This window comes from Zea mays, chromosome 2, assembly GCF_902167145.1.
Source record: "Zea mays cultivar B73 chromosome 2, Zm-B73-REFERENCE-NAM-5.0, whole genome shotgun sequence".
Taxonomy (NCBI): Eukaryota; Viridiplantae; Streptophyta; class Magnoliopsida; order Poales; family Poaceae; genus Zea; species Zea mays.
Window position 1 is genome coordinate 82213893 of NC_050097.1, and position 27231 is coordinate 82241123.

The window sequence follows — 27231 nt, forward strand, 5'->3', positions numbered from 1 at the left end:
GTTACTACGTATAAGTAAATACCAACCCAATTAAATAGTAGAACAAAAGTAACAACATCACCTGCGATGCAATGCATATGACAAATTGAATTTAGGTTCCATAATTTAATCATGTGAGTGTCCGAGCTGCTCATGACCGTGAGCACGGCTAGTATACCAGTTTTACACTCTATAGAGGTTGCGCATCTTTACCCACAAGTCATGTTACCCATCTGCCAAGAGACGGCCAATCCCATACACCTCTACCGAGGAGGCGAGGCAGGGTAACACTTCGAGGCCTTTACAAAGTTCCACTAGCTTCAGAAAACCCGCTACAGTTTATAGGAAGCTCCAGTGCAGGAGTCCCTCGACTGACTGCCATCGCAGCAAAATCAACCAAGGACCTCCCTACACTGACCACTCCCCTACTGCCCTTGCCCCTTTCGGGTAAGGTAATCATCCACTAGCTTTCCTAGTTAATCAGCCAAGGGCGTCCATAAACCCTTGTGGTAGCACTGTTTTCCCGGGTGGTTCTCCATGTTCCAATTAACATAATGATCTTAACATGAACAATAAATAACAACTGATAACAAAAGTATAATCATGAATAATGTAATATTCATACCTAAAACCACATAAAGCAATAGCAGGTACTACCCAAAAAGTTTAGTGGAGTCAAGGTATAAAGATAATCAAACTAGGGTAACCTGTTGGGTCCCATCAAAATTAACCTATGCAGATCATTATGATTAATCAGAACATGACTGGGTAAAAAGAAGTGATCAAGGGCACAACTTGCCTGGGACTTGAGATTCCAGGTACCAACTTGTTCTTCAGATGACACGTGTCCTCACGCTAGTCGTAGCAATACAAACAAACATGGTATAGGCAAAATTAACATTACACCAAACATAAGAATAAACTGAATAATAATAATCTACGCGTCGCTACGAGATCATGGGTTCGAGCATCACTAAATTCGAAGTTACGGTTATTGAGTTATGATTTTCTAAAGTTATTAAGTGATTGGTATGGAATAAATTAAGTAGACAAATTTAATCTAGGTTTCATGTATAAACAGAGTTACCAAGTGATAAACAATATTAATATAAAATTATTGCAACTGGAATGGATTAAAAAGGAGCTAAGATGAATTTTCTATGAATTATATAAGTTCTAGAATTATTTTGGCACTAAAAATCTATTTTCTAAACCCTTTTTCCTATTTTCTCAGACCTCAGGACTGCGCACACGAATCTGGAGAAGTTCAGGGTTCAAACTATAAATTCCATGATCGCAGTGTAATGATCTTAATACTATAATGGATGGCGGGTTCACTTCTTAAAAACATAGGGGCTTTACTAGAAAGTGTCTCAGCCGAAGGGGCATCGGCCAACGAGCACCACTGGATGCAGGATCAACGGCGTAGATTACACAATCCTCTTTATGAACCGGTACGCCAAGACGACCATCGGATGTGAAATATACGATCACGATTTAACATAGCGAAGAGGTAAGATCGATCTGATCCTGACCATTACTTCATAGATCGACGGTCGCCCACGTGGGATGTGCTCGCCTAATCCTGACCGTTTGATCATCAATCCATGATCAATACCCAGCGCACGTTAATGACCCCACGATCCTAGATCTACGGCTAGTCCTTTCTCCTCTACCCCACACACGCCCGGCGCTCCCCCCAGACAGCGACGGCGACGGTACCTCCCCACGGCGGAGCGCCATTGCCGCGATTCGGCCCGATCCACGCAGTAATCAAGCTTCAAGTAGGAACTGCTACACGATATAGAGATAAGGGAGAGACTAGCAGCGGGGTCCTCACCGAGATTCGCCAGCACAGGAGGGCTGCCAATGACACAAGGTGGTCCATAGCGGTGCCCAGTAACTCCGGCGAGGAAATCTACTTCAACCAGCCATCCTCCTGACTTGGCACGGCCCTGAGCGCCTCCCTGGTGACCTGGTGAGGTTCCGAACCGACACCTGAGAGCCCGTTGCTGGCGTGAATCCGGATGGGAGCAAATATGGCGGCCACCATGGTCGGTGTGATAGGAGAACCGAGCAGAGGATAACTCGAGCTCGAAGGACAGGGGCGTCGAGCATCCGGCCATGGGATGGGCAAGGTGGCCATGGAGTTCTTGTTTTATATCCCAGGCGGACCTCAACAACCCCAGCGATCCCGGCGGCCGGCCTTCTCTCCCTCTCGGTCTCTTCTTCCGTTCACAGCTGACCGCACGGCGATGGGGGGGGGGTCGCGTCCAGAATTTATACCAGAGGATAGGGGCAAGGTCTGAGCGGAAAAGGAGGCGGTGACCGGTAAGCTCGGCCCGGGATCTACGCATCGAGATGAACAGACACCAAGTCTGTTACGGCGACGTTGAAGATGACCCTGACAGGCGGCCCCATACGGCAGTGACACAGTTGTGTGGGCGAAGGGGATGCAGGCGCTGGGTTGGGGTTTTGGGCCGAGAGCGCGGCTGGGCTAAGTGGCGAGTTGGGCCAAAACTGAGGAATCCGACCCAACACAAGTTTTTCTCTTTTCTTTTTATTTTCTATTTTATTTCCCATTCATTTCAACTATTTTAAATTTAAATGAGTTACTAATTCAAATATAGATGCCACCACAAGGAAAATCCAGCATGTGACTAAACATATTCATACCATTATTATGCAGATATTTTTAATATGTAATGCACAAACATATTCAATATTGGTTTTAATAGCTCATTTAAAAAATAGTATTTATTATGCATTTTTCCTCAACATAAAATAGTTTTAACCCTTTTTCGTATAATTAAATTCCTAGGGAGTAATCTTATCAATTAGTTAGTTTTAAGAACATTTATAATTATTTAAATAAGTTTCAAATTACATCTCCGTCTTTAGTGACAAACATATTTATCCTATGAGATGTGATTTCAAAGATGAGAAAAATATTGCTATTCTCTTACAATTCTTTGAGAAAAATCCTAAATCTCGAAAATAGAATTTTGGGTTATTACAAAATCTCATATGCAGTGGTCATGGCTTCACGCAATCTATGACACTACTTCAAGGTGTTCAAAGTACGAGTCACTTCAGAAAGGGGTCTGGGAGAATTATTCAGGAACCCAGAGCCATCCACAAGAATTGCAAAATGGGCAGCAGAACTGTCCGGGTACAACATCATTTTTGAGCCCAGAACAGCAATCAAGTCGCAAGTCTTGGTAGACTTCATTGTCAACTGGACAGGACCCGTGGGGCCCCAGCAAGAGCACTCAGAAACAATTTGCACCATCCACTGCGACGACGCATGGTGTCATGCGGGGGCAGGCGACGTAGCGATTATCACATCACCCACCGGGGTCAAGTACAGATACGTCGCGCGCCTCAGCTTTGCTCTAGAGTCCGACAGGTGCACCAACAACATAGCAGAATACGAAGCCGTCATCCTGGGTCTCCGCAAGCTACTGGCCCTTGGCGTCACCACATGCATCATTAGAACAGATTCCAAGGTCGTCGCTGGTTAGATCAAAAAGGAGTACTCAACAAAAGAGCTTGCGCTGATGCAATACCTCACTGCCGTCCATGGCCTCAAAAAACAATTCAAGGGTTTCACCCTACAACACATCGAGCGAAACAAGAACGAAGAGGCTGATGCATTGGCCAAAGCAGCAGCCAAGGGTGAGGCCCTGCCCTCCGACGTGTTTTACCATGTCATTAGCACACCAGTCGTCCGCAATCCCGAAGGCTTACAGATAACGCAAGTCGCCGATGGCCACCGAATCGTCAACCTCATAATGGTCGAAGACTCGCGGGCCCCAATAACACTATACCTCCAGGGCCATTACCATCCATCCGATCGCAACGACGCCAAAAGGCTAAAACACGGAAGTAGGGACTTCGCAATAGTCGAGGGCCAGCTATACAACAAGGGTATCAGCCAGCCTATGTTGAAATGCATAACCGAAACCGAAGGCCTAGAGATCCTCCGCGAAGTACACGACGGAACCTGCAGGTCACACTCAAGACCCAGGGCCCTCACAGCCAAGGTGATTCGTCAGGGATTCTATTGGCCCACGATAATATGCACGGCCAACCGAGTCACCAGGTCATGTGAAGCATGCCAAAAATTCTCCCCTTGCTCATGTGCCCCTTCGTAGTTTACTAAGCTCATCGCACACACCTGGCCACTTCAGCGATGGGGGCTGGACATCGTCGGGTCACTACCTATGGCGCAAGGGAACCTAAAATTCACCTTCATTGTCGTCGAATATTTCACCAAATGGATCGAAGGCAGAGCAGTCTCCACGATAACAATGAAGATCGCACAAAAATTCTTCTGGCAAAACATTGTCTGCCGGTTCGGAGTCCCATCCGACGTAACAGTTCACAACGGCAAGCAGTTCGACAACCAGGATTTCTGGGAATTATGCAGTTCCATCGGCACCAAGGCAGTGTTCGCCTCTGTCTACCACCCACAATCCAACGGCGTTGTCGAACGCGCCAACGGCACGATCTTCAGCGCCATCAAGAAAAGGCTCCTCGACGACAAAAAGGGCAAATGGGCAGACCAATTACCCAAAGTCATATGGGCGCTAAACACGACAGAATGCCGAGCAACCGGGTTCACACCTTTCCGCCTGATGTACGGATCCGAGGCAATGACACCGCAAGAATTAAAGCACGGATCCCCCCGAACAAACCAATTAGCCATCCCCGACGTCGATGAATCAACCTCCAAAGATCTCATTGACGGAGACCGTGTCCTCGCCTTGCAGGCCCTAAACAAGTATCAAGCCCAGACTAAGGCATGGCGTGACAACAATGTTGTCCCAAGAGAATTCAGCGAAGGGGACTTAGTACTCATAAGGACCACCAGAGCAGAATCACGGGGCAAGCTAGAGCCGAAGTGGGAAGGGCCATACATAGTCAAGACAAAGGCATCCCCAAATGCTTACAGGCTAACAACATCATCTGGCGAAGACTTAGAGCATTCATGGAACATAGATAACCTCCATAAATTCTTTATTTAAGATCCAAGGCCCAAGCGCCTTTGTAATTCTTCAAACAATGTCACTCAGGCCCGCACTCTTTTCCTCCCGGGGGTGAGGTTTTTAACGAGGTGGAGCCATGTAATATACTTCCAAAAAGCCCCTGCAAAAAAATCCAGCCAGCATCATGAGTGTCGAAAAAGACCGCATCGATGGCCTTCAACATTCGACATACAAAATAGTCACCGCAAGAGGCAACCTAGACTACCCTCGCGTGCGACACGTCCGAGCAAAAGCCGCCCAAGGGTGCAGTCGGACATGCACAATAAGTGCGCGACATCACCCTAAGGGTGCAAAGTCTTTACTATAAGACAAATTCGAGCAAAAGCCGCCTAAGGGTGCAGCCAGACATGCACAATAAGTGTGCGACATCACCCTAAGGGTGCGAAGTCTTTACTATAAGACAAATCCGAGCAAAAGCCGCCTAAGGGTGCAGCCGGACATACACAATAATTGTGCGACACCACCCTAAGGGTGCGAAGTCTTTACTATAAGACAAATCCGAGGAAAAGCCGCCTAAGGGTGCAGCCGGACATGCACAATAAGTGCGCGACATCACCCTAAGGGTACGAAGTCTTTACTATAAGACAAATCTGAGCAAAAGCCGCCTAAGGGTGCAGCCGGAGATGCACAATAAGTGTGCAACATCACCCTAAGGGTACGAAGTCTTTACTACAAGACACGTCCGAGCAAAAGTCGCCTAAGGGTGCAGCCGGACATGCAGAATAAGCGCGAGAAATCACTCTAAGGGTGCGAAGTCTCTACCCGAAATAGCCGAATAAAAGCCGCTTAAGGGCGCAGCCAGTTACACGCCAGAAGCGTTCGATATCGCTCGCGAGAAGCAAGGTCCCCATCCCATCCAAGTACCACGCCAACACGATTACAAGTCAATACAATCTCACAACAAGCTCAACATGCGGGCTCATCATAGTTTACATGTAACACCCCGTCCAATCCCTGGACCGGTGGTACTTACTCCTCACAGCTCTCTAGCATCATATATCGTCCCCACAGACCAACACGGGTCTTTTGTGCACACTTTGTCCTCACTCATGCGCACCCGAGAAAACTTCTCGGTCGATCACCCATCCCAAATTGCTCCAAGCCGAGCACACTTAACTTGGAGGTTCTTTCGAGATAGGCTTCCGAAAAAGAAGATGTACCTTGTTGATATGATTACTCTATTAATTCTATTAAGCCTTTGGCCAGGATATCCCATCCCAGAGGCCAGGATATCACACTCCACCCCCCTTAGAAGACCGACGTCCTCGTCGGTCAACCCCAATCCAGGAACCTCCCCTCTTAGCCACGTCTGTGTGTCTAGTGTTATCATATGACATGCCATGTGACCACTCCGGACCCACATGCGCCATGCACCATATACCCGAACCCCCTAACCCACACACGCCCGTGAAACTACGAGGGTCGGCTCTGATACCACTTGTAACACCCCATCCAATCCCTGGACCGACGGTAGTTACTCCTGGCAGCTCTCTAGCATCATATATCGTCCCCACAGACCAACACGGGTCTTTTGTGGACACTTTGTCCTCACTCATGCGCACCTGAGAAAACTTCCCGGTCAGTCACCCATCCCAAATTGCTCCAAGCCAAGCACACTTAACTTGGAGGTTCTTTCGAGATAGGCATTCAAAAAAGAAGATGCACCTTGTTGATATGATTACTCTATTAATTCTATTAAGCCTTGGGCCAGGATATCACAATCCACCCCCTTAGAAGACCGACGTCCTCGTCCGTCAACCCCAATCCAGGAACCTCCCCTCTTAGCCATGTCTGTCTAGTGTCGTCATATGCCATGCCATGTGACCACTCCGGGCCCACATGTGCCATGCGCCATATACCCGAACCCCCTAACCCACACACGCCCGTGAAACCTCGAGGGTCGGCTCTGATACCACTTGTAACACCCCGTCCAATCCCTGGACCGGCAGTACTTACTCCTAGCAACTCGCTAACATCATATATCGTCCCCACACACCAACACGGGTCTTTTGTGCACACTTTGTCCTCACTCATGCGCACCCGAGAAAACTTCCCGGTCGATCACTCATCCCAAATTGCTCCAAGCCAAGCACGCTTAACATGGAGGTTCTTTCGAGATAGGCTTCCAAAAAAGAAGATGCACCTTGTTGATATGATTACTCTATGAATTCTATTAAGCTTTGGGCCAGGATATCCCATCCCAGGGGCCAGGATATCACAATCCACCCCCTTAGAAGACCGACATCCTCGTCGGTCAACCGTAATCCAGGAACCTCCCCTCTTAGCCACGTCTGTCTATCTAGTGTCGTCATATGCCATGCCATGTGATCACTCCGGGCCCACATGCGCCATATACCCGAACCCCCTAACCCACACATGCCCGTGAAACCGCGAGGGTCGGCTCTGATACCACTTGTAACACCCCGTCCAATCCCTGGACCGGCGGTAGTTACTCTTGGCAGCTCTATAGCATCATATATCATTCCCACAGACCAACACGGGTCTTTTGTGCACATTTTGTCCTCACTCATGCGCATCCGAGAAAACTTCCCGGTCGGTCACCCATCCCAAATTTCTCCAAGCCAAGCACGCATCCTAGGGGCCAGGATATCACATTATATACACAAAGAGAAGGGTCCGTCAGCCACATTGCACAATAATACAAATCACATTTTGTTGCCCTCCCTCTCTATTGTGAATCGGGGGAGGTTAGCGTTTTCACTCACTATCGCAACACGAGAGCGAGGCCAACAAACATGCTACATCGACTCAGCCTTTGGAATAAGACCCGCCTCCCGAAAATTAAACAAAATCATCTTTAACTATTCACCTTCAAACAGATTTCGCAAATCCCCCTCCCCAATACACGCGCCGGACGTCGAGGATAGTAAATCGCGTTGGCCGCCCCGATCTAGTCGAAGACGGGATCGTTCCATACCCATCCGACGGTGCCCCCACTTCGCGACATCCCACCAACACTATGCTTCGGCACCACCTTTCGCCGGCGGTGGTCTCCGGCTATCACCCCAACCGGGGGAGCAAACTCTTCGCGCAGTTCAGCCTACGGCAAGGACTCCGCTGCGGCTAAATTTAATGCAGCAAAATAATCTAAATCTTCATCAGAAGACGCCTTAGTCCATGAAAACGGGCTCCCAAAATCATCCCCGTCCGATGACCACGACTCAGTTTCAGAACCAGACGCATTTCCTTTAACGGGCATCGCGTTCGCAGCCACCACAAAATTGGTATCAACATCAATGAGGGTTGCTTGCGCAGGCCCAGACGTCGGAACCTGCAAAGCAACCGACCTTCAGTATTCACAAAAAGAAACCTTAAACCCAACGACCCTAACTCGACCCCGCCACCTGCGAAGGAGCTGTAACACCCCACTGATCCCACAAAATGGATGTTACCAAAAACCCTTCCTACAAAGCTTATGCAACACATAGAGAAAGAAAGTATTGCAAAATCCGGCAGCACCTCCCTTGAAAGTAGCATAACAAGGGAAACATAGAGTTTATACAGGATATAAAAGAAAGATAATTGACATAGTATAATCGAAATGCAATGGTAGAAATGAACATTCATGACCAGACAAAAGATAGACAACTCAGCCCACCAAACTAAACAGTTCAACTACCATGAAAGATTAGAATGTAATAATCCCCTAGACTTGACCCTCCCTGTTTAACATCATTATTAAGCAGTGGTTCCTTTATTTAAAAGTGTGGTGGCCGTGCTGCTACATCCCTTCTTTCCCAAAGCAAAGATCAGGTGCCTGCATCAGACAATGCAAGAGTGAGATGACACATCTCAGCAAGTAAAAAAACAAACAACAGTTGGACAATGTAAGCCAATCGTGCATAAGCAACCACGTGGTTCCCAACTTCTTTCTTAAATATTAATTTGCAGCAAGTAAGCAAGTAATCAATTACTCAATGCCAAGATGAATCACAAAGTAAATATCCACATTATCCACATCACCATAATAGGTTCCACACTTCCCCCATGAATGCACATGGCTACAGATGCAGTATGACTTCTGCCTTCATACCTCTAAGGATATGAAGCTGCATCATACCCCTTCTCGGGCAACATATGATGCTCATTGTACCGGTATGGTCGGACCATAAGATCGCGATGAAACTTCAATGCAATGGATGATGAATGCATTATGCATGTCAACAACATGAGTTCTTCCCAAATAAAATGTGCTAGACATATACTTCCACCCATTTCACATAATAAACCACATGGGTAACATGATCAAACCACACCCTCCACATGTATAATCAATAAAACATGAATAATTTCAAACGACGGTACCCAATTAGGAATATGAATACGAACACAAATAGCACAAACATAATCAAGTATAAGACTCTTCAATCAACAGACGGAATAACTATCACTGTTTTACTTGCCTTCACCGAAAGTTTGGGCAAATCCCTAAGTACGATCCAGAAGTCCACCACCTGTTTTTGACACACAACTTAGTGCATCAATTACACACAATCAGGCTCACAAACGACGCTGCACCTACGCACAATCTCAAACCCCGCCGCGGGTAACATCTCTCCCCACACCCACCAAACTGCAGCGGCGCTGCTTAATAATTTCATAACTTTAAAATTATGACAGCAGTGGTAACAAACAAAAACTCCAGAGGCATCTACATAAAATTCCCCACAAGTTTTGTATACAATTTATAATTAAATTATAACATCTAATTAGCCCAAAACAGTCCACAAGATAAACCCTGTAATCTGTTTTTTTCTCTTTTGGACAGCGACATACCCGGATTCAAACAGCGATATCTTTTAAAATATAATTTCAAATCAAGCGCATAAGTACTCATTGGAAAGATAAGACAAAGCCCTACATGATTATCATACTGGTTATCACTAATTACCCACGAAAAATTCCCAGAAACTGCTATTACTACTGCTGTTCACCCACCTGAAAAATCTGTTTTTTGGACAGCAACATACCCGGATTCAAACAACGATATCTCCTAAATTATAATTCCTAATCGAGCGCATAAGTACTCGTTGGAAAGGTATGATAAAGCTCTACATGATTATCCCACTGATTCCCACTAATTAACCCACAAAAATTCCCAGAAACGGCTAATACTACTGCTGTTCACCCACCTGAAAAATCTGTTTTTTGGACAGCAACATACCCGGATTCAAACAACGATATCTCCTAAATTATAATTCCGAATTGAGCGCATAAGTACTCGTTGGTAAGGTATGACAAAGATCTACATGATTATCCTACTGAGTCCCACTAATTAACCCACGAAAATTCCCAGAAATCCCTAGAACTACTGCTGTCCACCCACTCACAAAATTCCTGGACAGCACATCTACCGATTCGCAAAGATAAACGCATAATCCAATTGATTGCAGCACAAAAACAACAAAAGTTAAACACAAATTCACCTTGGGTTCTTCCCTTCCTCCTTCCTTTTTCCTCCCTCCAAACTCTAATTGAGATCGCAGCCACACGATGGAGAACCACGTGGGAGGGCTGCACCTTGGAGGGGGGGAAAGAGAAATGGGGGGGGGCGGCTAGGGTTTTGTGTGGTGAGGGCTGCAAAGGTTTGAGGAGGAAGAAGATGGAAGAGGGGGGGTGGCGTCCAAGAGAAAGGGGAGGGGAAGGGGGCGGCTGCAAAATCCCAAGGGGAAAAGGGGGGCGGCTAGGGTTAGGGGAGACTAATGGGCCGGATCAATGTTCAAGGCCCAACTCGCCCACGTGATAGCTCCCGACCCCGTCGCAAGCAACTAACCAAAGAAATTCTACTGTCTTACAGGTGAATGTTTTCCACAAATTCCAAATTCCCAAAGCGCATCACCCGAATGAGGAAAAAGAACAAAAAGAATAACCTCCACTTCTCCTCTTTGCAAATCGGGTATCACACTCTACCCCCCTTAAAAAGAATTCGATCTCGAATTCTAACGCTTCTATCAGAACGACAAAAGGAAAAAAATTAATGACTCAACAACACTTACCCACAACAAAAAGTTCCGGATATTTCTGCCGCATCAGCTCCTCAAGTTCCCACGTAGCCTCGCGCTCAGACTGATTAGTCCATAAGACCTTGACATACTTAATTGATCTCTTCCTCAAAACACGCTTCGAGGATTCCAAGATACGCACCGGACGACACTCCAATGTCAGATTCTGCTGCACCGCAATTGTTTCCATCTCAATCTGATGGTCCGGATCCCACAAGAACTTTCTCAGCATAGAGACATGAAAAACTGGGTGTACCCCTGCCATGGAATCCGGCAGTTGCAAGCGATAAGCCAAGCTGCCCACCCGGGCCAAGATAGTGAACGGTCCAATATATCTTGGGCTAAGCTTTCCGGAGACACCGAACCGAACAACTCCTTTAGTGGGTGATACCCTGAGAAGGACTAGGTCACCCACTGCAAATTCCAAATCCCGCCTCCTCACATCAGCATAACTCTTCTGACGGCTCTGAGCGGCCAAAATATTCTGATGAATTTCCCGAACCTTTTCAGAAGTCTGCTGAACCCAATCAGGACCAACCAGGGATCTCTCTCTCCCAAGGTCTCCCAGCACAAAGGGGAGATACACCGCCTGCCATACAAAGCCTCAAATGGTTCCATCTTGATGCTAGCCTGGTAGCTGTTGTTATAAGCAAACTCTGCCAATGCAAGATGATCTTCTCAGCTACCCTTCCAAGACAGAACACAATCACGCAACATATCTTCCAAGGTTTGGATCATTCGCTCTGACTGACCATCAGTCTGAGGATGAAAAGCGACACTAAGAGAAAGCTTGGTGCCCAATGCACTGTGAAGACTCTCCTAGAATTTGGATACAAATTTGGAGTCTCGATCAGAAACAATGGACTTAGGTACCCCGTGAAGCCTGATTACTTCCTTCATATACAAGGGGACCAATTCTGAAGCTGAATTGGTGGTCTTCATGGGAATAAAGTGCGCAGACTTAGTCAAGCGATCCACTACCACCCAAATAGCATCCCTGCCCCGAGGAGAACGAGGTAAGCCCACCACAAAATCCATGGTGATATGCTCCCACTTCCACTCTGGAATCTCCAATGGCTTCAGTAAACCTGCAGGCCTCTTATGCTCGGCCTTCACGCGCTGACATACTTCACAGGCGGCCACGTACTTAGAAACGTCAACCCTCAATCGAGCTTCCTGCAATAAACAATCCTGCTGCTGAGCCGCACGCACTCTCTCCATGAGGGAAGATTGAATAAGCATATGAGTCTCCTCACTAGCAGTGCCGACATAGCACAAAGCGATCCCCAAACGGTCCAGATTAGCAATCAACTGCAAGGCCACTTTTGAAACCCCAGACCTGCTAAGGGCATCAGCCTCCACATTTGCCTTCCTCGGGTGATAATGAATAGACAAATCATAATCTTTAATCAATTCGAGCCACCGACGCAGCCTCAAATTCAGCTCCTTCTGAGTGAAAATATACTTGAGACTTTTATGATCGGTGTAAATGTCACAAGCCTCGCCATAAAGATAATGCCTCCACGACTTTAGAGCAAAAACCACCGCGTCCAATTCGAGATCATGAGTTGGATAATTCCCCTCATGCTTCCTCAACTGCCTTGAGCCATAAGCAATCACTCTGCCTTCCTGCATCAACACACAGCCAAATCCAATTTGCGAAGCATCCGTATAAACTGTGAAATGCTTACCACTCTCAGGCAAAGCTAGGATAGGGGCGTCCACCAACTTGCTCTTCAATGTCTGATAACTGACCTCGCAATCGCTGGACCAGACGAAGAGAACACCTTTCTCCAAAAGTCTAGTCAAAGGCTTAGCAATGCTGGAAAAATTTGGTACAAAGCGCCGATAATATCCAGCGAGCCCCAAGAAACTTCGAATTTCAGAGACACTAGAGGGTCTCTTCCACTCCACCACAGCCGCAACATTCTTGGGATCAACCGCAATGCCCTGTTGATTAATCACATGCCCCAGGAAAGCCACTTCGGACAGCCAAAATGCACACTTCTTCAACTTGCCATAGAACTGATTCTCCCTTAGGGCACTCTTGGGGACTTGTCCTGCAATGCTATGAATTAAGAACAAGGCAACACAGAAATTGTTAAACGTTAAAGTCCTTCGTCCTTCAAAGCATTATTTCCCTTAGGATATAATGAGTTTCGGACGAAGGTTATGAAGGACATACCTTCATAAGTACAACAAATAATGAAGAAGGATTCATATAAAGTATAGGAAATAACATAAGCACTTGAATATTATTATTACCTCATTTCTATCTTATATTTATTGAAAAATGGAAATGATAACAAATTACAAATGTACCTTCGGCTTGAAAGAAGGTATAAGTACAAGCGTGACGCAAAAGCAAATGCCAAGTCAGCGTGAACAGTACGGGAGCACTGTTCATCTATTTATAGGCACGGGACGCAGCCCATGTAAAATTACACCCATGCCCTTTACATTTGCTAATAACTCTATAGTAATCCATCGGGGTCTAAATAGCCTTTTCCTCTTTAGGTCGGTTTCCTTTTCTGCTATCATGCCGAAGCTCCCCTGCGCATAGCTTCGGCTATGCACCATCCTCCGTATTCTTTATGCTTCTTCACACTGTGGTTTTGACCTAAGTCCGAAGGTACCTGTTCATGTATCATACTCCAGAAACATTGTTAAATCATGTTTTTGAGGACCTTCGGAAGCCGAAGGCCCCCAACAGTAGCCCCTCGCAATATTAATTTGTTAGAATGATAAATTCAGATTGCGATATGGACGAAGGCCTTAAGCCGAAGGTCCGAAAAAACACCTTCCCTTTGCTAGAATAGCAACAGTCAATGACAAGCGGGGCCCTCCCACTTGCAACGCACTAGGCGTATAAATAAGAGCATACCGCGAGCACATTTGGCACGCTTTCTTGCCATCTGCTCTTGCTTTCCCAACTTTTTAGCTCTTGCATACCAACACTTTCCTGGCTTTTGAGATTTTTTAGCTTCGGCCTTAAGAGCACATTTTCAACATTTTCGAAGATGACTCAAGATAAAAAAGCTGTTGCCGAGACGAAGCTTAGCCTTTCTGAGGAGAAGAATCTTGGGTTTCTTGAATCGATAGCAAAGACGAATACAGAGAAAATCACTAGGGAGATTTTAGAAGGTTTATCTGAAGACACCGGTGAGAGTGATAGTTATGATGTGGAAAGTGGAGGCGAAGACTCCGAATATCGACCGTGGCGACCAAGTCACACAGTCTTCAGAAAATCAACTATTAAGCAGAGTCACCTTGACAATATGAGGGGAAGATATTTTCGTGATATGTCTACTGTGAGGGCAGATGACGGAGAGAAGACTGTGCCTACTCCCGAAGAGGATGAAGTCATGATCTTTCGAAGCTTTTTCAAAGCTGGGCTTCGGTTCCCCTTAAACAGATTTGTGGTTGAGGTTTTAAAGATCTATCAGGTCTACCTTCATCAAATTACTCCCGAAGCGATCATAAGAATGGGAATCTTCGTATGGGCCATGAGGAGCCAGGGCTTGGAGCCAAATGCAAAAAGTTTCTGCAGTATGCACGAACTGTTATATGAGACGAAACCCTGGGGCAAAGAGCAATATCATAACAACTTTGGCTGCTATAGCTTCGTCGCTCGCTCTGGCTCGAGCTATCCCATGCCAACCTTCCGGAAAAGATGACCTGGGGACTGGATGAAGGAATGGTTTTACGTGAAAAACGATCTAAAGGCACGAGAAGACATTAAAGATATTATCATGCGTCCTATCTGGCAGTGCTTCGGCCTTCGGAAACCGAAGGTGGAAATTGATGAAGCAGCCGAAGAATGCCAAAAGGCCTTTGGCATAGTCTACTCTTTCATCGGGATGAGAGATTTGGTCCAGGAGCACATAGCCTTCAAAGTGTGGCCGCTTGTAAAGCAATGGGAAATGTCAAAGGAAACTATCAGCAAGTCTGACGAAGGTGGGCTGGTTAGGTTGAAATACACCTTCAGATATGAAGGTAAATTTACTGAGCTAGATGATGATTGGCTGAAGTGCATCGAAGCTACAAGCGATGAACTGCTTGGACCATATTCAAAGGCAGAAGATAACACGTTATCTGCGGCCTTCGGAGGCCGGAAGAAGAAGAGGCTGAATAGAGTTTTTGATGCTATTGGGTTTATGTACCCTGATTACCGTTACCCGCTGAAAGGGCAAAAGAGAAAAAGTGCAACTTCTGGGAAAGGTGATGCTTCAGTTGCTCTATGTGAGTCCGCGCCAAAGAGGAAAAAGGTGAAGGTCCTTACTCACCAACCGCGCTTCATTGAACCGACCACAGTGCCCGAATTTGGTGGTGAGACCTCTACGGCTACTGAAGCCAAAGGACCTGCTCTTACACAGAAGAATGAAGAGCCGGCTATGATGCTGAAGGCTAATAATATTAAAGGAATAGAGGCCGAGAAAACAAAGATATTAGAAGTTACAAGCCCTTCAGCAGGAATGATAGTGTCGAAGGCACAAAAAGATCTCACGGCGACTCCCAAGAGAAAAAGGATGGTCAATGTACTAGATGTGCTGGAAACAATAAAGTCTTCAAGCACCACTCCGAAGAAAACTACCGAAGCGTCAAAAACGCAAATTGAGACAAAAACATCCAAAGACGAAGCTGCAAAGAGCCAGACCGAGGCCGAAGCTGGGCCTTCGGAGCTCGCCAAGGAGAAATCCTTGGAAATCGGAGAAGAAACGAAAAAAGAGGCTACAAAGCAAATTCTGCCTGAAAAAACTCTCTCTTCAACTCCCGAAGCATCTTCCAGAGTACCTGATTATATTGTACGACATGCTTTGGGCAAAAGGCTATCTGAAGAGGAAAAGCGAGAAGCTCAATATTATGCCCAAAAATTAAAATATCCAAAGGGGGCATTAATATTCAACGGCAGCGGAGAAGGAGATTTCTTGTATTGTCTCCCAGACAGCAAGGAAATTTCTGTCTGCCGGGAGATGAGCAAAAGCTTCGGATTCCCGACGCTAGAAGATGGGCTTTCGGTGCTATCGAAAGATGAACTGGCTGACAGCTTAGCATATAATAGCTTAAAGGTATGAAAATGAATTTTTTGTATTAAAAAACCAAGATTTGTTTTATTTGCTTATACTTAATACCATACTTCTTTTTGTAGGGTCTGATTCTTAGCAACGCCCTCAGGGCACAAAAAAGTGCCGAAGACGAAGGATGCATTATAGCTTTGAACAACCTTCGTTCCGAAGTAATTGAACTAAGGAACGAAGGTCTTGAGAAAGATAAAATATTAAAATCATTGCTGAATAAAATAAAAGAAGACGAAGCTACTTCCAAAGCCAAACCTGAAGCCCAGAAGTGCGAAATTGAAGATCTTCAGAAACAACTGGCTGAAGCGAAGTTAAAATGTGCTATTGCCGAAGCTGACCGAGACGCCAGTGACTACTGGAAAAATTACTGGGAAAAAACAGTTGTGGAGCTTCGTTCCTCAAAAAAAAGATGCTATGAAAAATCTGTAGCATGTGTACAAAGGATAAAAACCAGCATCGCCAATATTGGTGCATATTCGTGTGAAGATAACTTCGTACTGGGCGATCCCGAAGGTCCAATCGACTGGATCAACAGTGAAGCCGAAGCTTTTGAGGAAGTTTTGAGTGGTCGTGGAGATGTCTGCGCCTTCTCAGGTGCCAGGGGAATTGCGGCTATTTTGGAGAAGGCACGATGCGAGCATGTGAAGATTCTGGCCCAAGCCGAAGCTGCGTTCTCTATTGAAGATACAAAAGACCCCTCGGCCGAGGCAAGCTTAGTTGGCGGAAAGTTTTTCACCGACATCTGGGAAAATGGTGGCCGAGGGATGGCTCACGAAATTATAAAGAAAAGTGAAAAAGATACTCACGATGCTAGAGAAGCAGCAAAGGCAGCTGAAAAAACTGCAGAACTTGAAAGGCGGATAGGTACTACCTAATTGCTTTTGACTTTATGTTTTATTTGTGTGACTTCGAACTTATTTATGTTTTGTATCGCAGCTGAACTATCTCCTTCCCCGGAGCCTTTCGAGTCATTGGCCGATCCCGAAGCAAAAAAGGAAGATGAAATTACAAAGATGGCCGAAGCTATTATGGATGAAGCTGTGACTCAACTACTAAACAAAGCTGCAGAAGCAGTTTTAAAAGAAGAATAGCTATTGTTGTAAAAACATTCGGAATATTGATGTAATATTTGCTAAACAAAGTGTGTAATATTCTACAGTTTTGAATGTAATATATAAGCTGTTTGTAATTCAGTTCTTTACGATGCATGAAACTTTACGTACATACTATTTTTGAGCCTTCAGCGAAAAAACACCTTCCCTTCTTTTCATGCTTCGTGAAGAATATCCATGTTCCGTGAAAATATTGTGCTTCGTAAGAAATAGATCTCCTTTGATCTTAAATTTGATAAAGTTGTACTTCTTCAAAACTTATTTTGTGCCTTGGCACAACTTCTTCGAAATAATTTCCGAAGATCAACATTGTATCCCCTTCTTGTGCCATTGATGCAATATGATGTATGATGCCATGTTATGCGAATGATGTAATGATGTTATGGTATGTGAATGATGTTTGCGCCGAAGATACACACACATTCCCACAGTAGAACACACAATCTCTTTGCCATTTATTTTTAGGCTTCACCGCTTATTTTTCGGTGTATCAGCGCTGACTTTTCGTTGTAAGCCTCCCTTAGGAGCTTCTTCGTCTTTTACTTCGGCGGTATTCGCGTTGACTTTTCACGCTTCGCCTTATACTTCAGCGGAATCAGCGTTTATTTTTCGTTGTAAGCTCTGCATTCCCTTTGGAACGACTTTTGAGCAGAAAACTTACGCTGCGCTCCCCTAGGAACGACTTTTGTTTCGGTACACTTACATTGTGTTCCTTAGAACGACTTTTTGTTGCTTCGGCAAAACTTACACTGGTTCCTTAGAACGACTTTTTGTTGCTTCGGCAAAACTTGTAATATAATTGTGAACCCCGCATTCTCTTGAGAACAACTTTCGTGTTTCACTGACTTTTGGAACTTCGTGAGTCTGTGAAGAAGGTATATTATATCATGACAATGACGAAGCTATTACAAGAAATTGAAAACAACAAAAGAACTAGGCTTTCAATGATTGCTCTTTATTGAAAAGGAAAATAATGGCAAATGTAAAAACTGTTTCAGAGGTAGGATATCTCTTAGTAGATGTGCTTCGATTCTGGCACAGTACTGTTGACTGTGCGAGCTTCGGACTGTTCCCTGAAGTCTCGCTGCTGGTGAGTGTGTTGGCTCCCTTCTGGCTGCTGGCCTTGGGGATATGCGGGTTGCATTGGTGGTGGAGGTGGAGGCTGTTGCCAAGATGCCTGAGGTTGGCTTGCCAAAGCAACAGAAACTGCAGGATGGTTACCCACAAACTCTGGTATGTACGGTGAATGATACAAAGCAGTATGCATAACTTGCTCCGGCTAGTTCTGTTGGGTTGCAGCTTCTGCTATCTCCTTCTATTTCTGAATGGTGACATGGCACATCCTTGTAGTATGGCCCTTGTCCTCACCGCAGAATAGGCAATAAATTTTCCTGGGCTGATCCCCAAACCTTCCACCGAAGCTCCTGGCGCCTCTGCCCCTTGGAGCTGGAGGCCGAGGATAGCTTTGTTGCTGCCCCGAAGCCTAGGAGGAATATTGCGGCCTCTGCTGCTGACCTCCTCTGTCGTCATTCTGAGTAGAGTGGATTGATCTGATGTGCCTTGGGTGAATCCTCCCTCTGAAGCCCCTGGTCATCTCGGAGAATCTGTAAGCTTCCTCCCTTCTTTGACGAAAGTCATTATCAGCGCGGATGTATTCATCCATCTTCTGAAGCAATTTCTCCAAGGTCTAAGGGGGTTTCCTGGCGAAGTATTGAGCCGAAGGTCCTGGCCAAAGCCCCTTGATTATGGCCTCAATAACAATTTCATTGGGCACTGTTGGCGCTTGTGCCCTCAGACGCAAGAACCTTCGGACATACGCCTGAAGTTACTCCTCATGATCCTACGTGCACTGGAACAAAGCTTGAGCAGTAACCGGCTTCGTCTGAAACCCTTGAAAACTAGTGATCAGCATGTGCTTTAGCTTCTGCCATGATGTGATTGTTCCTGGCCGAAGGGAGGAGTACCAGGTTTGTGCAACATTCTTGACTGCCATGACAAAAGATTTTGCCATGACTGCAGTATTGCCTCCATATGAAGATATGGAAGCTTCGTAGCTCATCAGAAACTGCTTCGGATCTGAGTGCCCGTCGTACATGGGAAGCTGAGGTGGTTTGTAAGATGGAGGCCAAGGTGTAGCCTACAGTTCTGTTGACAGAGGAGAAGCATCATCAAAAGCAAAATTTCCATAATGGGAGTCATCATACCATCCATCATCATCAAACAATCCTTCTAGATGAAGCTCCCTGTGCTGGGGCCTTCGTTCTTGCTCATCTTGAGCAAGATGGCGTACTTCTTCAGTGGCTTTGTCAATCTGCCTTTGCAGGTCAGCTAGCCGAGCCATTTTTTCCTTCTTCTTTTGCACTTGCTGATGAAGCATCTCCATATTCCTGATCTCTTGGTCCAACTCATCCTCCTGGGGCGTTGGACTGGTGGCCTTCCTCTTCTGGCTCCGGGCCTCTCGAAGAGAAAGGGTCTCCTGGTTCGGATCCAGCGGCTGCAGAGCGGTAGCCCCTGTCGCCAAAGCTTTCTTCGGTGGCATGACAAAGGTCGATGCTTTCCGAAGGTGGTCGATAAGAGTTCACCAGAGGTAGGCGCCAATGTTGGGGACTTGTCCTTAAATGCTATGAGTTAAGAACAAGGCAACACAGAAATTGTTAAACGTTAAAGTCCTTCGTCCTTCGAAGCATTATTTCCCTTAGGATATAATGAGTTTCGGACGAAGGTTATGAAGGACATACCTTCATAAGTACAACAAATAATGAATAAGGATTCATATAAAGTATAGGAAATAACATAAGCACTTGAATATTATTATTACCTCATTTCTATCTTATATTTATTGAAAAATGGAAATGATAACAAATTACAAATGTACCTTCGGCTTGAAAGAAGGTAAAAGTACAAGCGTGACGCAAAAGCAAATGCCAAGTCAGCGTGAACAGTACGGGAACACTGTTCATCTATTTATAGGCACGGGACGCAGCCCATGTAAAATTACACCCATGCCCTTTACATTTGCTAATAACTCTATAGTAATCCATCGGGGTCTAAATAGCCTTTTCCTCTTTAGGTCGGTTTCCTTTTCTGTTATCATGTCGAAGCTCCCCTGCGCATAGCTTCGGCTATGCACCATCCTCCGTATTCTTTATGCTTCTTCACACTGTGGTTTTGACCTAAGTCCGAAGGTACCTGTTCATGTATCATACTCCAGAAACATTGTTAAATCATGTTTTTGAGGACCTTCGGAAGCCGAAGGCCCCCAACAGGCACCCAGAACGAGACGGAGATGCTACTCATGCTCAGCCTCGGTCTTAGAATAAATCAGAATGTCATCCAGGAACACGACCACAAAGTCGTCCAAGAACTCATGCAACATCCTATTCATTGCTTCCATAAAAGCAGCAGGAGCATTAGTTAAGCCAAAATACATGACTATGAACTCATAATGCCCATACCTGGTGCAAAAAGTGGTCTTCTCAATATCCTCCTCACGAATCCTCAATTGATGATAACCAGAGTTCAAATCAATTTTGGAGAACACCTGGGCACCCCTCAACTGTTCAAAGAGAACCTCAATACGGGGAAGCAGATATTTATTCTTGATTGTCACTTGATTCAAAGCGCGATAATCCACACATAGCCGCTTGCTTTTATCCTTCTTCTCAGCAAACAATACTGGGGAAGCCCATGGAGACCTGCTAGGCCTAATGAAACCCTTAGCCAGCAGATCATCCAATTGTCGCTTCAATTCAACCTGCTCCTTTGTGGCCATTCGATACGGGGCCTTATGAATGGGCTGCGTACCTGGAATCATCTTAATCTCTAAAGCTGCATCGCGCTCCGGAGGAATGCCTGCAAGCTCTGCCGGAAACACATCAGCAAAGTCACACACCACCCGGATGTCCTGCACCCGCATGACAGCCTCACCCTCCACCACCATGGAGAAAACGATTCCTGACTTCCTTGATCGGCGATCCGGAAGCAATTGCGCCAACAAGGATAACGTGAACTTAGTGGAACTTTCCAAGAATACCACCTCCCTACCCGATGGCGCCTGCAATAACATTGTCTTCCAAAAACAGGATATAACTGCGCGATACTGGGATAACCAATCCATACCCAAGATATATCGAATGCCCCCAAGGAAATCACAACCAGATTGGCCGAAATGACCTCATCAACAAGAATGTGGAACACCCCTGACAAACTGAACAGCTACTAATGGAGCCATTTGTCGGCGTTTCGAGACCGGGGGGTCCCTCGGGCCGACGAGTGAGTGTCGCCGCGTGCCCCAACCCAGATGGGTCGAGCGCGTGGGCGAGCGCGAAGGGGGGAAGGAGCGAGGCGGCCGGTGACCGGCGTGAGAGAGGTGGGAATCCCGCGGCCTTCGTGTTCGTCCCGCGCCCAGGTCGGGTGCGCTTGCAGTAGGGGGTTACAAGCGTCCACGCGGGAGAGGGAAGCGAGCGGCCCCAAGAGAGCGCCTGTCCCGTCCTCGTCCCCGCGCGGCCCACCTTCTCTAAGAGGGCCCTGGTCCTTCCTTTTATAGGCGTAAGGAGAGGATCCAGGTGTACAATGGGGGTGTAGCAGAGTGCTACGTGTCTAGCGGGGGAGAGCTAGCGCCCTAAGTACATGCCGATGTGGCAGCCGAAGAGATTTTGGCACCCAGCTGGTGTGATGTCGTGGCCGTCGGAGGAGCGACGGAGCCTGGCGGAGGGACAGCTGTCGGAGCGGTTGAGTCCTTGCTGACGTCCTCCTGCTTCCGTAAGAGAGCTGAGAGTCGCCGTCGTCACAGAGCATGCGGGGCGCCATCATTGCTTATCTGGCGAAGCTAGCCAGATGGGACACCGGTCTTGTTCTCTGCGGCTCGAGTCAGCTCGGGGTAGGGTGATGATGGCGCTTCCTGTTGACGTGGCTGGCCTGCGCCCTAGGTTGGGCAATGTGGAGGCTCCTCCGAAGCCGAGGTCGAGTCTGTCTTCCATGGCCGAGGCCGAGTCCGAGCCCCTGGGTCGGGCGAGGCGGAGGTCGTTCGGCAGAGGCCAGGGCGGAGTCCGAGCCCTGGGGTCGGGCAAAGTGGAGTTCGTCGTCTTCTGAGGCTGAGCCCGAGTCCGAGCCCTGGGGTCGGGCGGAGCGGAGTTCGTCGTCTTCTGGGGCTGAGCCCGAGTCCGAGCCCTAGGGTCGGGCGGAGCGGAGTTCGCCGTCTTCCGGGACTTAGCCCGAGTCCGAGCCCTGGGTCGGGCGGAGCGGAGCTTCCTATGGTGCCTTTGGCAGGGCCTGACTGCCTGTCGGTCTCACTCTGTCAAGTGGCACTGCAGTCGGAGTGGCGCAGGCGGTGCTGTCCTTCTGTCAGGCCGGTCAGTGGAGCGGTGAAGTGACGGCGGTCACTTCGGCTCTGCCGGGGGGGGGGGGGGGGGGGGCGTGCGTCAGGATAAAGGTGTCAGGCCACCTTTGCGTTAAATGCTCCTGCGATTCGGTCGGTCGGTGCGGCGATTTAGTCAGGGTTGCTTCTTAGCGAAGGCAGGGCCTCGGGCGAGCCGGAGATGTGTCCGCCGTTGGAGGGGGGCCTCGAGCGAGACGGAAATCCTCCGGGGTCGGCTGCCCTTGTCCGAGGCTAGGCTCGGGCGAGGCATGATCGAGTCGCTCGAATGGACTGATCCCTGACTTAATCGCACCCATCAGGCCTTTGCAGCTTTATGCTGATGGGGGTTACCAGCTGGGAATTAGGAGTCTTGAGGGTACCCCTAATTATGGTCCCCGACAGTAGCCCCCGAGCCTCGAAGGGAGTGTTAGCACTCGCTTGGAGGCTTTCGTCGCACTTTTTTGCAAGGGGACCAGCCTTTCTCGGTTGCATTTTGTTCCGGTGGGTGCGCGCGAGCGCACCCGTCGGGTGTAGCCCCCGAGGCCTCGGGGGAGTGGTTTCACTCCTCCGAGGTCTTAATGCCTTGCGTAATGCTTCGGCTGGTCTGGTTGTTCCCTCATGCGAACTGGCCGTAGCCCGGGTGTACGGTCGGGGCCCAAGTTCTCGGGCTGGTATGTTGACGCTGTCAACGGTTCGGCCGGAGCCGGGTTTGCGAGAGCAGCCCCCGAGCCTCCGCACAGGGCGAGAGGGCGATCAGGGACAGACTCGGCTTTTTTACATACGCCCCTGCGTCGCCTTTCCACAAGGAGGGGGGGGAAAGCGCCATGTTACCCTCGATGGGCGCCGAACATGGTGTCTCCGGTGAGCTGCAAGCGGGTAATCCGAGTGGACGTCCGTGCCCCGTTCATTAGGGGTCGGCTAGGGGCCCAGAGGCACGCCCAAAAGTACCTGCGGGTGATCTGCCGGACCCGGTCCCCTGGCGACGGGGTCCGAGGGCTCGATGCCTCCCTCTGATGGGATTCCGTTACAAGATCGCTCCCGCTGGTCTCGGAAATGTCCTAGGGTACCTCGGGAGCGCAGCCCGAGCCTTGGTTATGTATCGAACGTACCCCTGGTCATCCCTCGCTCGGCGTCTGAGGCGGCTGTGAACCCTTCGGGGGCCAGCCTTCGAACCCCTGATCAGTAATGGGCGCGGAGCCCGAGTAGCCTGAGGCGGTTGTGGAACCCTTCGGGGGGCCGGCCTTCGAACCTCTGACCAGTAGTGGGTGTAGGGCCCACGCGATCTGAGGCGGCTGTTGAAACCCTTCGGGGGGCCAGCCTTCGAACCTCTGATCAGTAAGGAGGCTCGGAGCCTGGTTCCTTCACGGGGAAGGATCTTTTTCGGGGTATCCCCCTTTCCCGGTCCCTGTTGCAAGAGATAGAGAAAGAGGAAAAAAGGAAAAGGATACGAAATCGAACGACGCGGCGTACCTTTTTTGGCGCGGTTATTACGGCGAAGGCGAAGCGTCGCCCACTTCTCCTGCCAGAAGCGTCGCCTGTCCCGCCGCGGAGTTAATGCGACGGGGCGAGTGGTTGGCGGGGCGGTCGTCGCGCGTGCGCGAGCCGTTCGAGGAACGGATCACGGGCGCGTTGTCTTCACGCCGTGAGAGGGGGTTCTCTTGCTGCCCCCGAATGGGACGTGAGCTTGGCTGACGACGTGACCGCTGCTCCCGCCCGCCTGCCACCGTCATTACTGCCGGCCCACTTTCGGCCGCATTGACCGCCGCGCCAGGCTGGCACTGCTGGGTCGTGCGCTGGGTCGCCTCGAGTCGCGGTATTGGTTCCGCAATCGAGGAGGCGCGGTGGTGGCGCAAGTGGCGGTGCAGTTGCTTGCATGTTGCATCCGGCGCGCCGGTTGCGTGACGCGTGGGCTTGGGCCTCCATGCTGGGCGTGTCGGGAGTCGGAGAAGCGCGTCCACTTGGCGCGGTTGCATGCCGCCTGCATGGCTGCCCGCCTCTTTCGCCCGTTGGTCTGGGCAAAAGTGGAGGGTCACTTGTAACCGCTGGGCGGTTGTGTGCACCACGCGCGGCGGTTTGGCTTCTTCTGCTCTGAGCCGGTTTGCATGACATGCGGGACCCAGCCCCCGCGCCGCAGGGGAGGGCCTTGGAGCGTGTTGGAGAAGACTCAGCCCGTGACGGTTGGGGGCGCAAGTAGGGAGAGTTGCCTTTAAAAGGAGGGCGACCCCTTTCGGAAGGCGACCATGTCTTCTCGCTCCCTTATGCATCGCGTCTTTCCACCTTCCAAGCCCCCGGATGGGGGATACCCGCCGTCTTTTTGCCTCATCGTTGGAGGAACGCAACTCCGTGGGAGTTGGTACCTTTCAGCCATCGTTCGGCTTCAAGGATTTTCATCATGCAGCCCGGCTGCACCCCTCCACCGGTGGTCACCCAAGATGGTGACCTCCAGCTTGATGGTGGGGGAAAGCGAGCCGGGCTGCGACCTCTGCCCCTCCCTCAGCCTCAAGGATTTTCATCACCAGGGCTAGGGAGGGGAGTGTGCCGAGTTGGGGTTGGCCCCTGCGTGGGCGGCGGCCCGCTCCTTCACTCAGTGATCGGAGGGAAGGGCGGTCGTCGTCCGTGGCGCCGGCAGCTGCACCGTGCCTGGCTCTCGGACGCGAGTGGCTTCGGAGCCGCTCGCGGCACCGGCGTCTGCCACGGCAGCTGGAAGAGGTTCTTCCGCCGGCGAGATAGCCAAGGCCAGCCACGGACCGACCTCCAACTCTACGGCCTTCTGCCCGTCCTTGCCTCACGAGTTTGGGCATGGGCGGGGGCCTCCTGGCAGCAGCATCCGCCCTGAGGTCAGTGCTGCCGCTGTTCGGCCCCCCGGAGCAGAAGTCATCGTCGTCGCCGCTGCTGGAGCGGGTGACGGCGCGCCGTTCGTCGGTCTTCTGTTGCTCCGCAGGCCCACCCCTATCGAGTGGGGTTGTTCGTACCTGCGGAGGGGGAACCGGAGTTCCGTTTGTAATGGCACTTTGAATGCCACTGTTTTTGTTCATTATGGCTGTCGAGGCCTGAACATGTATGTAATTTTGGCACGGAGCCGTGTTTTTTCCTCATTTTCGAGCACTAAGACTCGCCTGTTGATTATCTGAACCGCTTCACCAAGCATGAGTCGCCCCGTGTCAAGGTGACGAGTGAGGTATCCGTATCCCGGAGGTGTGGGAGTCCCTCGGCTCGGTCGGCCTTGTTGTCTGAGGCTCCTCTAGCTTAGTTAAAGGGACCCCTTGGCCGCTCTTCGACGGGCCGAGGCCAGGGGTAGCGATATCAGCATGAACAGAGGCGGAGTTGGCTCGAAAATGAAACCTGGTTGGCCGGAGCCTAGCCGGGTTGTCCGTTAGCGGGACCGACGCCGGAGTTGATCAGCCGAGGCCTCGGGTCGGGCTGGCACCCTTGGAAGATGGTTGGCCGAGGCCCCAGGGGTAACCGGCCGAGCCGCCTGCTCGGGCCGGATTCCCGGAGAAGTCCCTGGCAGCGATTGTCCGGGCGTGACGATGACGTCGTCCTCCAGAGTGGGGATCCTTGGACCGTGTCGCCGTCCGAGGCTAGGTCGGACCTCGCTGAAGGTGTCGTCAATGCCGAGGGCGCTACTTCCCCTTTCCAGCGTCAAGACCCGAGCCTGCAGGATCAGAGTGTCTTGTAGCGTGTGCCTTCTGCAGCCGCCGAGGCCAGAATACACACCCTCGCTGTGTTGTAAAGCTGCGTCTCCTTTCCTCTTGTTTCGAGTATCTGGACTTTTTTGTCGATAACAGGGATGTTTGTGCGAGCGAGAGTTGCTTCTCGCAGAAGGTGATGAGTGAGGTATCCGTATCCCGGAGGCGTGGGAGTCCCTCAGCTCGGTCGGCCTTGCCGCTTACGCGCACTTTCACCCATCCATGAGGCCCTGTCACCGACTCAGTCGAGAAGGCTCGAAACATCGCTTCGGCAGAAGAGCTTCCGAACGTGAAGACTTGTTCGGTCCACGGAATCACTTTATCCGAACGCGAGTTACTTATCGCAGAAGGTGATGAGTGAGGTATCCGTATCCCGGAGGCGTAGGAGTCCCTCGGCTCGGTCAGCCTTGGCTGCTTATGTGTACTCCGTCGTTTTCAGGATCCACTTTTCGAAGTAGTCAGAAAGCACGAAAGATATTCTGGCAGAAGAGATCTTTTTTCGAGGAAAATTTCAACGCAGAGGGGGTTCCCCCCCTTTTAGCCCCCGAGGGAGGGTCGGGCTTTGCCAAGGCGAGGCCGACCCTTCCTTGATGACTAAACTTTGTGTGGGTGCGAGGTATATGAACAACTTGAAAACATCTTAAGGGTAGAAGCGACGTAGCTGTTGGATGTTCCAAGCGTTGCCGTAGACCTCGCCTTGACTGTTGGCCAGATTGTACGTTCCGGGCTTCAGAACTTTGGCGATGACGAATGGCCCCTCCCAGGGGGGCGTGAGCTTGTGCCTCCCTCGGGCGTCTTGCCGCAGCCGAAGCACCAGGTCGCCCACCTGGAGGTCTCGGGGCCGGACCCCTCGGGCGTGGTAGCGTCGCAGGGACTGCTGGTACCGCGCCGAGTGTAGTAAGGCCTTGTCCCGAGCCTCTTCCAGCTGGTCCAGCGAGTCTTC